Source organism: Pinus tabuliformis, chromosome 6 (genome assembly GCF_031772625.1).
Source record: "Pinus tabuliformis cultivar Carrire ecotype Pingquan chromosome 6, CPIR1, whole genome shotgun sequence".
NCBI lineage: Eukaryota > Viridiplantae > Streptophyta > Pinopsida > Pinales > Pinaceae > Pinus > Pinus tabuliformis.
In genome coordinates this window covers 1,794,859,086-1,794,875,252 of record NC_142292.1, presented here as the reverse complement: position 1 = coordinate 1,794,875,252, position 16,167 = coordinate 1,794,859,086, and the positions used below count along the sequence as shown (strand labels likewise).

Sequence of the window (16,167 nt, the reverse complement as noted above, 5' to 3'; positions counted from 1 at the left end):
CATGTCATGATGAACCATGCGGTGGACACTTTGCTGACAAAAGGACAGCCTATAAAATCCTTTCTTTAGGATATTATTGGCCTTCCCTCTTCAAAGATACAAAAGAATATGTCAAAAGGTGTGACAGCTGCCAAAGAGTAGGGAAACCGACTCTTTCAAATGAAATGCCATTACAACCACAGGTACTCATCGAACCCTTTGAAAAATTGGCTTTAGATTTCATTGGACCCATTAATCCACCATCTAAACAGAAGAAGTATATATTGGTATGCACTGATTATGTCACTAAATGGGTAGAAGCCAAAGCATTACTTTCTGCTACTGAAAATTCAGTTGTTAGTTTTCTTTATGAGGATATTTTTACTGGCTTTGGTGTCCCAAGAGAAATTGTGACAGATCAGGCAAGTCAATTTACATCCAACATGATGGAAAAGCTGATGGAAGAATACAAAATCAAGCACATAAAATCTACTCCTTACCATCCGCAAGCAAATGGCCAAGTGGAGTCAACAAACAAAGTTATTGAAAGCATCATCACCAAAACTGTTCATCTACACAGAAAAGATTGGGTAGAAAGGCTTCCTGAAGCCTTATGGGCCTACAGAACTATATGGAGGAATACAACAGGACATTCTCCCTATGAACTTGTTTATGGGAAAGAAGTCCTGCTCCCCATTGAGTTTCAAGTCAAAACCTTCAAGATGGCAGTTCAGTTGGGTATGAATCTATCAGAAGCCCAAAATCACAGAATGGAGCAGCTGAATGAGCTAGATGAGATCAGACAAGAAGCAATCCTAAGAACTGATCTAGTTCAACATCAAAGAGCTAAGTGGCATGACAGATACATCAAAGAGAAAAAGTTTCAAGAGGGAGATTGGGCATTACTATTTGATTCCAAGTTTAAAGACTTCAAAGGTAAATTTCAGACCCATTGGCTTGGGCCATATGAGATTGACAAAGTCTTTAGCAATGGAGTGGTAAGAATCAAGACCATTGATGAATTTCAAACTCCTCTTATTGTGAATGGCCACAGATTAAAGATTTATCATAAGCCACTCTCAAAAGAGGAATTTGTCAAAATGTTTCAAGAGAATTCTGCAATAAGGCTGGTGAAGAAGAACCCTTCTTCCCCACCAGCCTAGCCTTTGTTCCTTTCTGTTAAAAAAAAAAAAAAAAATTGTATAAGCCTGAAAACCAATCACTGATTGGCAGTCTTATACAGAAAATGTAGAGTGAAAATCAGGGACACCTGACACTCTATATTTTCCAAAAAAAAATCTCTCCTTCTTTCCCATTTTCACTTCACTTCATTTCCATCCCACTCCATCTCCATTTCATCTTCATTTCACTCCACTCCATTTCATCTCACTCCATTTCATCCATTTCATCAATAAAAGTCTCTTTCATGACCATTTCCATTCAGTTAGTTATTATCTAACTATCTTTATTCAGCCAAGTGGGTGTTGTGTCAGTTTCCGCAGCTGGAATCAGTTTCCGCAGCCAGAAGCAGTTTCCGCAGCCACCACTCTGTTTTTCAAATTTACAATCAAGATGTTAGTGCAATAATCATGAAAATGCAGGTATGACTGAGCATATGCTATGAAGACATGGAGCATCTACAGACATCAATAAGGAGCAGTTGATTAAAGGCTAATGGACAACAAATGACAAGGATTCCAAGGTATGAGTAAAAATTTCTTTCAAATAGCAATCAAAGGCACAATTTTGCATAGTTATTAAACCTTAAAGCTCCACTATATGCAATGATTATCACGATAGCTCCATTACCATTCCACGACATTATTCCATAAACCATGCATTTATTCCCTAAACGGTCTCATGATTAATTTTTGGGTTTAACTCGTAGTTGACTACACTTTCACACTCCATTTGTAATCATGAGATGTGACCTATTTCATTACGGCTCCTCTCCACCGCATTTTTCGCAACCATTTCATAAACGTGTAACATCTCGTACACAGCCGTTCAATTCAAAATTCTGACTTCACTTCACTACCCTGCCATTTTGTTAAAGCCACGGCTACATTACCACCTCGTTCACATACGTCTCCACTCCATTTTGTGAACTCACCTCGGCTGCTCATCCTCTGTTTCCACTTACAGTTCTTGAACACTCCCGTTACCTGTTATCCATCTTCCAATTGCAGCCACTGTTTTTTTTTCATAAACCCTGCAACCTAGCCATCTTACCTCTGCTAAACCCTCACACGCAGTTGAATTTCAAACAGAGGAAAGGATGGGACGATTATTAAGGGCAGAACCGGAAGGGCCTAAGTTCTTAGAAGGATACCCTCAAGTAAAAGATTTGTTGAAGAAGGCAAAATGGCTACGCTTCATTCAAAAATTTAAGGGCCACAATAAGGAGGTAACAAAAGCCTTTGCAAGGTCTTTCAACGGCCAGATGGTGGAAATTGGAGACCTGAAGTTCACGGTCACTGAAGCATCAATAGCAGCTGCCACAGACCTGCCCCAGGAAGGTGAGCGTTGGTTTAAAAACAAAAGTTTGGATGAGAAGGCATGGAGAATCATATTACGTAACCCAGGTATGGATGTTACTGTATTTACAAAAGGAATTCTTGTTCATGCATTAAAAGAAGAGTGGGCCAGCTTACTGTTAATCATTCAAAAGTTCATCACTTGTGAAGGCCGCTTTGGAGCAATGTACATGTATCATACTAGGTTATTGATGAACTTCTTAGAGAATCAAACCCTTAATCTGCCCTATTTCTTACTGCTGAGCTTGAAAAAGATGAGCACCACAGTCCAAAAGAACATAGGAGACATAGAACCTCATTTATATCATCATGGACTTGTGAGGATTCTCATTGAAGACCAACTGAAGAAAAACAAAGATACCTGGGAACGGTTTTTAGTAAGAAATTACTTTCAAGAGCCATCTGAGGCACCTGAAAGCAGTACACCAAAGACACCAAGAAGAAGTAGGAGAAAAGAAAAAAGTGTCATAATCCAAGATTCTCCTATTAGCAAAACTAAAGAAGTTGGTCAAAAAGAGAAGGAGGAAAGGACTAAGGACAGAAAACAGAGGAAATTGAAAGGAAAAAGGAACATAGAAGATGTCTACCAATCACCAGAGCCATCTATAGAGGAAGACTATCAAGTGTTGTCTGAGAGACTAGTGCATCTTCGAAAACAAGCTGCTATAGCCAAGAAGAAAGAAAAAGGAAAACAGAGCATGGAAGAAGAGAGTACTAGCCCATAGTATTTAAGAAGAAGCAGCAGGCTTAGAGGAAAGTGGAGGAAAACACAAGTAAAAGGACCCCACTTCATCGACTTGGGTGGGGAAACACCCGAGAAACCTCCAGTTGGCCGTAGTCCACCTCATCCTCAGCCAAATATTGAAACCAGTCCTCCAGATGTTGATGTAAGTCCTTCTCAGCCAGAATTAGAAAGCAGTCCTCCTCCTCAACAAGACTTTGAAGTCAGCCCAAGGAAAACACCCGAAATAGATCCAAGTCAGCAAGAGGTGTATGATTACCTCGAATCCTTAGAGAAGACAGCTGCAGGCCTGAGCACATCATCCACTCTGCCTCACATAACACAAGATGCACAAGTCCAATCCTTAAAACAAGAAGTGTTTGAATTGGAGGTTTTAAATAGGCACATTAAACAAGAGAATGAAGCATTAAAGGAGCAAAGCAAAGTGGACAAAATCATTCATGATAATACTATGCTACATCTCGGACTGTGGCAGAAAAAGAACAAGAAATTAAAGAAAAAGTGTAGAAAGTTGAGCAGGGAATTAATCAATCTCAAATTCAGATGTTTGATAAGGAAACCCAGGATGGTGGTAGCACCAAGAAAGAAGAGAAGAGGACTGGATGTACTAGCAGAGGCTTCAGAACATATGGAATAAAGGGGGATGACTAAAATTTTGGTTGCATGAGGACATGCAACACCTTCATAGTGGGGGTATGTTGAGTCCCAAACTTGCATCTTCCCTATACACCTTTTTAGCCTTTTTTTCCAGTTACCTGAACCACCAAGCTGTCAAATCATTGCATATTAGTTTAAAAAGAGCATATAAAATGGTTTCCTAACTATGTCTTGTGACTGTTGTTTGATCTAGATTTTTGCTCAGTCAGCTGCGGAATCTTGTCACTTTCTGCAGCCAGCTCAACTTTCCGCAGCCTTTTTGTTGAAGTCTATGTTACAGGTGTCTACTGGAGAATCCGGCCACATGGGCGAGCTGCAAATGATGTGGACATGGAACGTGTCCCCTTGGTTCAGCCGAATCCCTCACAAAAGGCCATGGTCAAGGACAGTCAAAGCGGTGGTCAACCTAAGAGTTTTACGGTGGCAGAACTCTATTTTTCACCACGTGAAGACTTGCATGGCAAATTCCTAAATCTCAGGAGGCGTGCTAACACCTGTGGACTGCTCCATGAACCAAATCTAACAGCCACCCTCCTTGGATTTAATTGTCACAGCTACCATCATGCTAGATTTCCGGATGTGGTTATTCACGTGTCTATTTATCAGCGCAGATTTTAGGAAGTAGTTGTATCATCCTCAGTTATAAATAACGCGTTCTCATACGCATATTAGCTAGCTTTTTGTATGTAATTTCGACTGTTTTACGAGCCCACTGTGCCGTGACTTAATCCTTATGTTATGACTGCATTTTAATACATGAGAAGACAGTGTTCTTAAGTTCAATTTGTGGTTGATTGCTGATTGGCCGAGGTTGCAGAGGGCCCCTGTACACCAAGGTTCTGTAATTACTGTATAGTTTCATGCTTTCTTCCTTTACGTTCCTGATGCCATAATCATTTGCTTGTATATATTACACTGCTTATGGTATTCATGTTGATTTTTGTCCATAGTTTCTTTTATGCTTTCTAATGACTGTTAACTGATCAGTGTTTTTCTTTCAGGTTCTAATAGACAGCCCGGGCAATTGCACATATCTTTTTAATGACTAATGACATGAAATTATCTTGTCCTTCTGCTGATTTATTTTCTTAGTTCTAATTCCAGCACTGTTTATTTCTTTCAGTTTTGTTTTGTTCATTTACTTTTCTACAAGATAGATATTAGACTACTCATGTCATTTTCAGTTACCTCCTATAGCCAGAGCGAGTCGAATGGTGAGGGATTGAAGTATGAATGCGTAGTTTGATATTAGTTTATTTTTCTGCAAGTTAGTGATTAGATTACTCATGTCATTTTCAGTTACCTCCTATAGCCAGAGCGAGTTATGTTGAGTCCCAAACATGCATCTTCCCTATACACCTTTTTAGCCTTTTTTTCCAGTTACCTGAACCTCCAAGCTGTCAAATCATTACATATTAGTTTAAAAAGAGCATATAAAATGGTTTCCTAACTATATCTTGTGACCGTTGTTTGATCTAGATTTTTGCTCAGTCAGCTGCGGAATCTTGTCACTTTCCGCAGCCAGCTCAACTTTCCGCAGCCTTTTTGTTGAATTCTATGTTACAGGTGTCTACTGGAGAATCCGGCCACATGGGCAAGTTGCAAATGATGTGGACATGGAACGTGTCCTCTTGGTTCAGCCGAATCCCTCACAGAAGGCCGTGGTCAAGGACAGTCAAAGCGGTGGTCAACCTAAGAGTTTTACGGTGGCAGAACTCTGTTTTTCACCACGTGAAGACTTGCGTGGCAAATTCCTAAATCTCAGGAGGCGTGCTAACACCTGTGGACTGCTCCATGAACCAAATCTAATAGCCACCCTCCTTGGATTTAATTGTCACGGCTACCATCATGCTAGATTTCCAGACGTGGTTATTCACGTGTCTGTTTATCAGCGCAGATTTTAGGAAGTAGTTGTATCATCCTCAGTTATAAATAACGCGTTCTCATACGCATATTAGCTAGCTTTTTGTATGTAATTTCGACTGTTTTACGAGCCCACTGTGCCGTGACTTAATCCTTATGTTATGACTGCATTTTAATACATGAGAAGACAGTGTTCTTAAGTTCAATTTGTGGTTGATTGCTGATTGGCCGAGGTTGCAGAGGGCCCCTGTACACCAAGGTTCTGTAATTACTGTATAGTTTCATGCTTTCTTCCTTTACGTTCCTGATGCCATAATCGTTTGCTTGTATATATTACACTGCTTATGGTATTCATGTTGATTGTTGTCCATAGTTTCTTTTATGCTTTCTAATGATTGTTAACTGATCAGTGTTTTTCTTTCAGGTTCTAATAGACAGCCCGGGCAATTGCACATAGCTTTTTAATGACTAATGACATGAAATTATCTTGTCCTTCTGCTGATTTATTTTCTTAGTTCTAATTCCAGCACTGTTTATTTCTTTCAGTTTTGTTTTGTTCATTTACTTTTCTGCAAGATAGATATTAGACTACTCATGTCATTTTCAGTTACCTCCTATAGCCAGAGCGAGTCGAATGGTGAGGGATTGAAGTATGAATGCGTAGTTTGATATTAGTTTATTTTTCTGCAAGTTAGTGATTAGATTACTCATGTCATTTTCAGTTACCTCCTATAGCCAGAGCGAGTCGAATGGTGAGGGATTGAAGTATGAATGCGTAGTTTGATCTTAGTTTCATTTTATGCAATTTAGATATCAGATTACTCAATTTGTTTATGATTACCTCCTATAGCCAGAGTGAGTCGAATGGTGAGGGGTCAGAATATGAGTTGATGTAATATGATTTAGTTTACTTTCTTACAGTTTTTGAATTGCTTTGAGTTCAGTTTTCTTTTTATACAGCAGCAAGGATACTGGGTTTCATAGTCACTAGCTCACTGTTTGGTTTAATTAGAATTTAGGTACATTTTTATTTTCTCTTAGGAATTGATTTCATCATTGCAAGTTTTAAAACATTTTTGAGAACTTTGAAGTTTGGAAATCATTGTAGAGGTCACCATTGCCTTGAACACTTATATCCATACTTGACTTTTAATTTTTCCATCTCACATTAGGGAATCAACAAAAGATAAACCCAAAAACAAACCAAAAATCAAAAACAACAAAGAAGTAAGAAATCGGTTATCTTGCATTTATAGTGCACTTCACTTCAGCAGTTTACGACTCTCGGATTGACAATTTATATAGCAATTTAGGACACGCTAAATTGACCAAACAGCACCTATTTTTGTACTCCCCCGATCTTGATCTTGCAAAGCTCCACCACGAAGAATGAGGGTGTTACTTAGAAAATATTGGCATCGATCGACAAATGCCCCTTCAGCCCCTGCTCAGGTCTCTATAACTTCATCTTGCAATCCTCAGATTTCTTGACTCTGAATCTCAATATTTTGGCAATCTCCTCACAGCTTCGATATTATGCTCCAGGATGGTTGAATCTATGTGAGCCACAATTCATGCTTTAGGGTTTTGTCCTTGAATAACCCTGAGAGGTCAAATATAAGGGAAAGAGCGATAATGTCGAACGCGATGAAGCGGGCCAGCTTCAGAATAAAGAATGTTGAATTGACATCGTTAAGGAGGCTAACATCGACATTGCAGTTGGGTTGTGGGGGTTCGAAGCCCTGCCAAAACCAGGGGACCTCCATTAGCTCGGTGAGGGTTATCCTCGTCTCAGGGTTGGGATCTAGGAACCAGAGAATGAGTTACCGGAGGTCGGAGGAAAACCAGGGCAGGAATTTGAAGTCCCCCTTGTGGATCTTCTTATACAAGGCCATCAAATTGAACATAAAAGAACCTCTAAGATTACCAACGACAAAATTGAACAGATATCAGGACAGGAAACTTCCAAATCTGCATTGAACGCTATGAATGAAAATCAACCTCAAAAAGTGGCAGCTGGTAAGACGCATATGGCACATATGTTATTTTGAATAGGGTTTGGATACATAGAATGTGAAAGGGTAAATGAAGGTTTTTAGGTATAAAATTATTTTAACATGGTTTTGTTCCACGTACAGGTTTGGAAATAGTGAAGAAATTATCTCTGCAAATCTTCCTCCAAAAGCGAAAGGAGAGGTAATCAAACTCTAGCTCATCCACAATTTCCGCTCTGTGTATTTAGATGATTCAATAAGAAATGAAACGAATAGATCATTATCCATTATTTTTAAGTTGAGATGATTGAATGCACAAATTTGTATTGAAGCAACAATTTTTTTTTGTGGGAGCTCAGATTGAACAACGTGGCTCCTTACAGCATGGTGGAGATGATGACATTGCCTTCGAAAGCAGCGAAGGATTCTGATGAGAAGATCATACTGTCGTTGGGTTGTCGGTGGCAGGAAAATTAAAATGTGGGTGGATGCTATTGACCTTTAATTGCATCAAGTGAGACTTTTTTTTCCCTAATCTGTTATTTTTTCCCTTTTAATCGAGGGAACGTACGCACTTTTGTACTGTCGATGACAGCAACGTGTTTTCCATATTGTGGACCATGAGTAGAGTGTGACAGGTGAAGCTTCTTATACAAGGCCATCAAGGTTCTAAGGAATGGCAAGAAACCCACCAGGAGAATGAAAAGTATGACCCCACAAGACCAAATGTCGGCCTTGGCACAGTCATAGCCCTCCTTTTGGTATTTATTTGAGAAAATCTTGAATATTATACTGGAAATCTTTGTATGTAAATTTCTGGCAGGACTATATAAAAGCAATGGATACATAATGGTCTCTTACAATGGAGGCCTGGATCAGAATAGGTTTGCTCCCCTTTTGTCTATCAGAGGCATGCACATCTGAAAATACAACGAGAACAAGCCCAGCAACACATACTCCTACACCAATAAACTGTCCGATTTTGTATCTTGTCTTCAAGAATATCCATGTAAGGAACAAGACACAAGGAATTGTCCAACAGTCCAGCAACATGACACTTGTTATTGATGTATAGTCATATGCCCTCACCACGACATAGTTAGCTTCAACATCCACGAAAGCCAACAAAACATAGTAGTACCACCGAGCCCGAAGCCATCTCCTGCGATATATTAATTGACTTCCAAACACAATTGACAGAAGAAGATAATTCAAGGATTGTGAGGTCGATACAACAATTCCTCTGCAGGTAAGCTCATTTGAGGAGAATCCAGTGGATGTTATCAGCAGAGAAGCCACCTGACCCAGAAGAAGGGCTATCAATGTCTTCTTGGAGCAGAGTTTTTCGAAATTTAGAGCGCAAAATGGAAGATGTGAGCTGCAATATGCAAGCTGGTTTATCTCCACCTTTTAGAATTATGCACGATTGTCCTTTAGCTAGGGCCTTGATTATGGTTCTCCAAACTCTGTAATTATTTACTTCATGTTATCACTATGTTTGCTGAATTTTCTTTTGTGATTGTTTTGTGATATATTATCATTTGATCAAGGTCAATCTTTTTCTCATGTTAGATATGTGACATGGTTACAATTATCTCAATGTGATTGTGGTTGTCCCAAAGCTAGACAAGGCTTCATTTTGGTCAATATTTTTCTCATGTTAGATATGTGACATGGTTACAATTATCTCAATGTGATTGTGGTTGTCCCAAAGTTGGACAAGGCTTCACTTTGGGCAGATCCTAGGTGTTTAACTTCAGTATTCCTCCTATCTGTTAACAAATCTTCAGTATGTTTTATTGATTCATTTCAGCATTGGGTATTGCATGGCATTAATTACTTGTGCGGGTGGTTTATCCTTCATGTTTCCTTTTGCAAAAAATAATTTTTAATTCTATGTGAACAATGAATTTGAAGACATTTTTGATGTGGATCAGTTTATCACATCTCTTAGAGGCAAGTTTTAGATAGTAAAGAAGCTTCCTTCAAAGTTGAAGGCAAAGGCAGAAGATGGGGCAGTCTTCACCATGCCTCCTGTGAGCTGGCCAAACATGTCCTATTACCTACATCAGGTTGAGTATCGAAGACTATCATTTAATACTTTGGGCTTTGCACAGAAGGATACTAACAAAGTTTCCTACCATGATACAAATCCTTCCCCTTATAAGAAAGCACAAAGTTTTTCATTTGAATAAGGCATATGCACATCTAGCAAATGATAGCCTGCCACTTCAATTTTAAAAGCTATGATAGCCTGCCACTTGAGGTTTAAAAGCTATGTTTTCATGTGAATTACAACACTCTGCTTTTCACTTCAAAAATTGATGAATTGGGTCATTTTTTTAAATATTGCAACAGCATGGTCCTTTTGTGGCTCTTCATCTTTGTTATGAAATGGATATATTGGTTTTTTCTGGTTGCACTCTTCATTGTACTGATGAATAAGTTGAGGAACTCACCAGACTGAGGTATATTACATGTTTGGAAATCATAATATTTTCCTGGTCAAGTCAAAATCTTTATTGTTAACAATGTTGATCCTATTATCTTGTTGTATTTCTTTCACAGTCATGCCTACCCTTGGTGGAAGGAGGTCATAATTTCTTAAATGAAGAGGAAGGACAGACTCTGTCCTATAACACTAGAGAAGAATCCATTAGTATTGAAAGCTTTTGATTTTGATAGAAATATTCAAATATATATTGATGCTAAAGAAATCTATGGGGGAGAAAGAAGGATGCATTTTCCTTTGAAGTTGGATTTTCTTATGTCATGCACTCATGTTGATCAACAAAATTATGCAGGTGAGGAAGGATACTCTTCTTAGTCCTATGGATTTAAAGCCATTCCAAAATCATTCATTTGAAATGGTTGCACTGGATTACATGGTGGCTTTTTCCAGCGATGTGTTTATTCATACATATGATAACAACATGGAAAAAGTTATGGAAGGAAATTGCAGGTAATATTATATTGTTTTGCATATATCTGGCAGAGAGGATATAGTGGTTACCTGGTGGTATGAGTTGTAGTGGTGACAAATTTAGTTCTCTTAGAACAGACCTTTGTAAGTAGCGTTAAGAAGCCTTGGGGATTGGGTCATAGGTATTATTAGTAATTTTCCATTCAGTTGTCTACATTCTTTATTATATGTTGCCTTTTTATTTCTTGATTTTGTTGGATATTTTCTTGATTGAGTTTCAGTTCAATGTAATGTTGGCATTATGATACAGGTATGACACAAGTGTTGTCCTTGATGGCAACTCTCTCAGATGAAAGATCACAGTATAGCAGGTAAACAGCAAGAATGTAGAAAGAAAGGTATACGCAGGTTCACTATATACCAAGTCGCATATACACACAGGTTCAATATATACAAAGGCGTGTATAATGTACACACACACTTTCACAGAAGGAAAGGCGCGTACATGTCGGAAAACTAAGTTTTGGTCCGTGGTATTTGGACCATGGTATTTTGGTATTGGTCCATGGTATTTGGTCCGAGGTATTGACCCCAGGTATTGGGTCCAAGGTATCGTTCCTATGTAGTTTTGGACCATGGTATTGAGAGAAGCCTAAACCTATATAAGGAAAAGAAGATCATTAGGCCAATGTGCAAGCGTGCAAGTGATGAATATCTGATGAAGTGTGAGATCTAGTATGTTGGTTATGGGTTTGTGATGCTTTTCTTAATCAGAACCAAGGATGCACCTATGCGGTTGATGATGAATGATGGATCAAGATCTTAAGGCTTGGAATGTATTATCATTATGTGGTTTGATCATGGATAGACTAGATCTGAATTATTGACGCATATTTTATTGTATAAATGTTATGATCTGGGTATGGCTGATGTCTGGAATAGCTGCAAAGTTATGAGTAAATATTTGCATATCTGTATGCGGGTTCACTTTGGTAAAAGCACGTATACATGCTGGTTCAGCTCATCAAAGTAGCATATACAGTATGAAGTATGATATTTGAAGTTGCAGTTGGATCTGGTTGTTGTTGCAGAATTCTGTGGTCTTCTCTGTGTTCTGGTGACTGTGTTTTGTTGACAAGGTTTCAGTGTTTCAGTATTGGGTGATTCAGAGATTGATGATGCAGGTGGTTGATGGGTATATTGCAGTGGTGATTAATTTTGTGCTTCAATGTTGTTGATGGGTCCAGTAGGAAAATTGGATGAAACGTGGCCTTCAGATTATGGTGTTGCGCTTCAGCAGTATCCAGTATGAAAATTTATGAAACATGGTCCCTGGAGGAAGAGAGAAGGTCGTAGCCTTCTGTAGGTTGGCGCCTATGTACTGGTAAACATATCGGCTAGTACAAGATCCAGGGGGTTGGAGCTCCCTTCCAGTAGCAGTTGGAAAACGAGTGAAGGTTTGAGCCTTCAGTAGGCCGGCGCCTACGTACTAGTAAACATATTGGCTAGTACAAGAGCTAGGGGGTTGTAGCTCCCTTCCAGTAGTAGCTGGAGAATGAGAGAAGGTTGTAGCCTTCTGCAGGTGGGTGCCTGCATACTGGTATGAGTCTGCGCCAGTACAAGATTGTAAACAAGTTTTTCTTATATTAAAGGAAGACGGCAGCAGGTGGTTTTTGTCTTGCATTAGGTTTCCACCTTATATCATGGTGTTCATGTGTGTTTCTTATGTGTGATGATCTGTTCTATTTTTACTGCACCTGGTTATTGTTTATATGGTTAATGAAGTTCTGATGCACTAATTAAAGATCAACATATGATGGATTAACTGAATCATAAGTTTACTGGATATATGCTAGTTGCATTAAACACAGTTGTGTGTACATGCAGGTTCCCTTAACTGAAGTAGCGTATATGAATCAGAGTATGAAATGAAAAAGTTATATTGATTTGCTAACACTGATTCACCCCCCCCCCCAAGTATTATTTCCAACAATTGGTATCAGAGCAGGTCCTTTGGTAGAAGCTTGATCACTTGAAGGAGATCCATAGAAAAATGGGAAAGAAAGTGCGTCAGAAGAAGAAGACAGCTCAAAGGAATAGTGAGAGCCTGCAGTTAGGTGGAAGCAAGGATTCAGATTCTGAATCACCTCAGATTGAAGATGAACAAGCAAATGAAGCATCAAATAAAATCACAGATCAAAAAGATCTATTTAACAAAAGGGAGAGTGCCCTCAAAGAAGACGTTACCAGATTAAAAGCTCAGCTGGAGTGTGCCTTCAGAGTACGTCAAATGCTATAGGAGCAGAATGAAGAACAAGAAAATGAGATTCTCAAACTAAGGTAACAACTGGAGGAAGGAAGAAGGTCTGAAAAAATATTGAAGAAGCAATATCTGGAAAAGGAAGAACAACATCAGGTTGAGGTAAATATCTTGAAAGGTAAATTAGAAGAAAAGGATAAATTGTTACGATTTCAAGACAGTACTAAGATTTTGGATGATATTCTTAGTAGTCAAAGATCCCCTGCTATCAAAACTGGTCTTGGTTTTCATGAATCTGTTGAAGGTGAATCTAGCTCACAAGGTGAGGCAAGGAACTCTAATACAAAATCTAAAATGTTCAACAAGGAGATGAGAGGTCAACCCCATCAACAACCAAGGAAAGATAGTCTTCAAAGAAAATATTTTGCTCCTAACTGTGGAAGTGATAGACGGTTGTTTCCTCCGATAAATAATGTTGAATGTTATGTATGTCATAATCTTGGACATGTTGCAACAAGATGCAAAGTAGAATGGTTCAAGACCGTCACACAAAGAGAGCATCACATTCCAGGTACTTTAAGGGGTATTGCTTTTCTTGCAATATGTTTGGTCACAAAGTTGTTGACTACTACAGAAGGAATATGAAACATGTAAGATGTTATGCATGTAACAAGCTTGGACATATAACAAAGGAATGCAGGAGAAGATTTTGGGCACCATACCAAAATGAGAAAACATCATCACAGTTGAAGATATGGAAGAAGAAGGAAGTACAGTCTTAAAGATGTGGCATAGCAGAGTATACAAACATGACAGACTCAGAGGGAGCTGAAAGTGTGGAACCTCAGTGTTCTAAAACTCATACGTAAGTTTCATGAACACAAGTTACGTATATACGCGAGCTCGAAGCTACACAGTCGCGTATATGCTGGGTTGAGGAAAAGCAGTTGGACAGACTCAAGAAAAAGGGTCTGATATGGTTGAGTCAATTATTTGCTCTGTTTGATGATGGTTAAAATCTGCTAATGATATGTGTAAATGTGTTGGTACTCATAAGATGTTATTTAGAAGTGCTTTTGATCCTCACAAGTTAACTTGATGTATATATGATTGATGATGATGCCTTGATACTTCTTACTGATATATGCATGATCAGATCTAACAGTGAACAGATGGAACAGGTTCAGGGGGAGCATATGCTTCGAATAATGCATTGTTGGCATTATGGTTAGAAGTCTTTGGTGATGATGCTTATGTGGCTAAATGATACATCTTGCTACTTATTGTTGGTTTGTCAAGAGAATGGTATTGCAGGTTACAGATGTTGTTGACAGATGCTTACAGAGCAGATCATATATGGTGTATGATAGTTGCTGATGACTATCATGGTTTTGTTTAGATTAATGGTCATTGTTATAAAAGGTCATGTATATCATTTGATGTAAAGGTCATGAAAAGACCTAATTTGTAACCCCAATTTACATGGGAAGGATGATGTAATAATGTCTATTTTCAGTCATGTATAAACATTTGGTATATCCCCACTTGGTTGGGTGGATGGTAAAAAATGGTGTATCCCCACTTGGTTGGGAGATTGATGTATGTATGAGTCATAGGAAGGTCATACTCACTTAGTTGAGTTGTAGAGTCATGATATTCTTTTGAAAAATATTTTTGCAGACTCTGCATGTGCTCAGGGGGAGCATGGACAGATTGGTACATCTTGGCATGTACAAAGGGGGAGCTCAATTAGAGATTTCAGCATGTACTCAGGGGGAGTATGGACAGCAGAATGTATATCAAGGGAGATAATATCTTGGTCCGCCCTTTGCCCTTGATGTCAAAGGGGGAGAGTGACTTGGTGTGGTTGTTACCATCAAGTCCAAAAGGGGAGATTGTTGGCATTATGATACAGGTATGACACAAGTGTTGTCCTTGATGGCAACTCTCTCAGATGAAAGATCACAGTATAGCAGGTAAACAGCAAGAATGTAGAAATTAAGGTATACGCAGGTTCACTATATACCAAGTTGCGTATACACGCAGGTTCAATATATACAAAGGCGTATATAACATACACACGCACTTTCACAGAAGGAAAGGTGCGTACATATCGAAAAACTAAATTTTGGTCCATGGTATTTGGACCATGGTATTTTGGTATTGGTCCACGGTATTTTGTCCGAGGTATTGACCCCAGGTATTGGGTCCAAGGTATCGGTCCTACGTGGTTTTGGACCATGGTATTGAGAGAGGCCTAAACCTATATAAGGAGAAGAAGGTCATTAGGCCAATGTGCAAGTGTTCAAGTGATTAATATCTGATGAAGTGTGAGATCTAGTATGCTGGTTATGGGTTTGTGATGCTTTGCTTGATCAGAACCAAGGATGCACCTATGCAGTTGATGATGGATGATGGATCGGGATCTTAAGGCTTGGAATGTATTATCATTATGTGGTTTGATCATGGATAGACTAGATCTGAATTACTGACGCATGTTTTATTGTATAAATGTTATGATCTGGGTATGGCTGATGTTTGGAATAGCTACAAAGTTATGAGTAAATATTTGCAAATCTGTACGCGGGTTCACTTTGGTAAAAGCACGTATACACGTTGGTTCAGCTCATCAGAGTAGCGTATACAGTATGAAGTATGATATTTGAAGTTACAGTTGGATTTGGTTGTTGTTGCAGAATTCTGTGGTCTGCTCTGTGTTCTGGTGACTATGTTTTGTTGACAAGGTTTCAATGTTTTAATATTGGGTGATTCAGAGATTGATGATGCAGGTGTAGTTGATGGGTATATTACAGTGGTGATTAATTTTGTGCTTCAATGTTGTTGATGGGTCTAGTATGAAAATTGGATGAAACGTGGCCTTCAGATTATGGTGTTGTGCTTCAGGAGTATCCAGTATGAAAATTTATTAAAAATGGTCCTTGGAGGAAGAGAGAAGGTCACAGCCTTCTGTAGGCTGGCGCCTACGTACTGGTAAACATATCGGCTAGTACAAGAGCCAGGGGGTTGGAGCTCCCTTCCTGTAACAGCTGAAAAATGAGTGAAGGTTGGAGCCTTTAGTAGGCCGGCACCTACGTACTAGTAAACATATTAGTTAGTACAAGAGCCAAGGGGTTGTAGCTCCCTTCGAGTAGTAGCTGGAGAATGAGAGAAGGTTGTAGCCTTCTGCAGGTGGGTGCCTGCATACTGGTATG

The 16,167-nt window shown here is 39.0% G+C and overlaps 1 pseudogene; it reads right to left on the bottom strand.

The window, feature by feature from the left end:
- Nucleotides 1–8,065: 8,065 nt before the first annotated feature.
- LOC149266187 (uncharacterized) lies at nt 8,066–9,257 on the bottom strand (annotated as a pseudogene).
- Between the last annotated feature and the right edge of the window lie 6,910 nt (nt 9,258–16,167).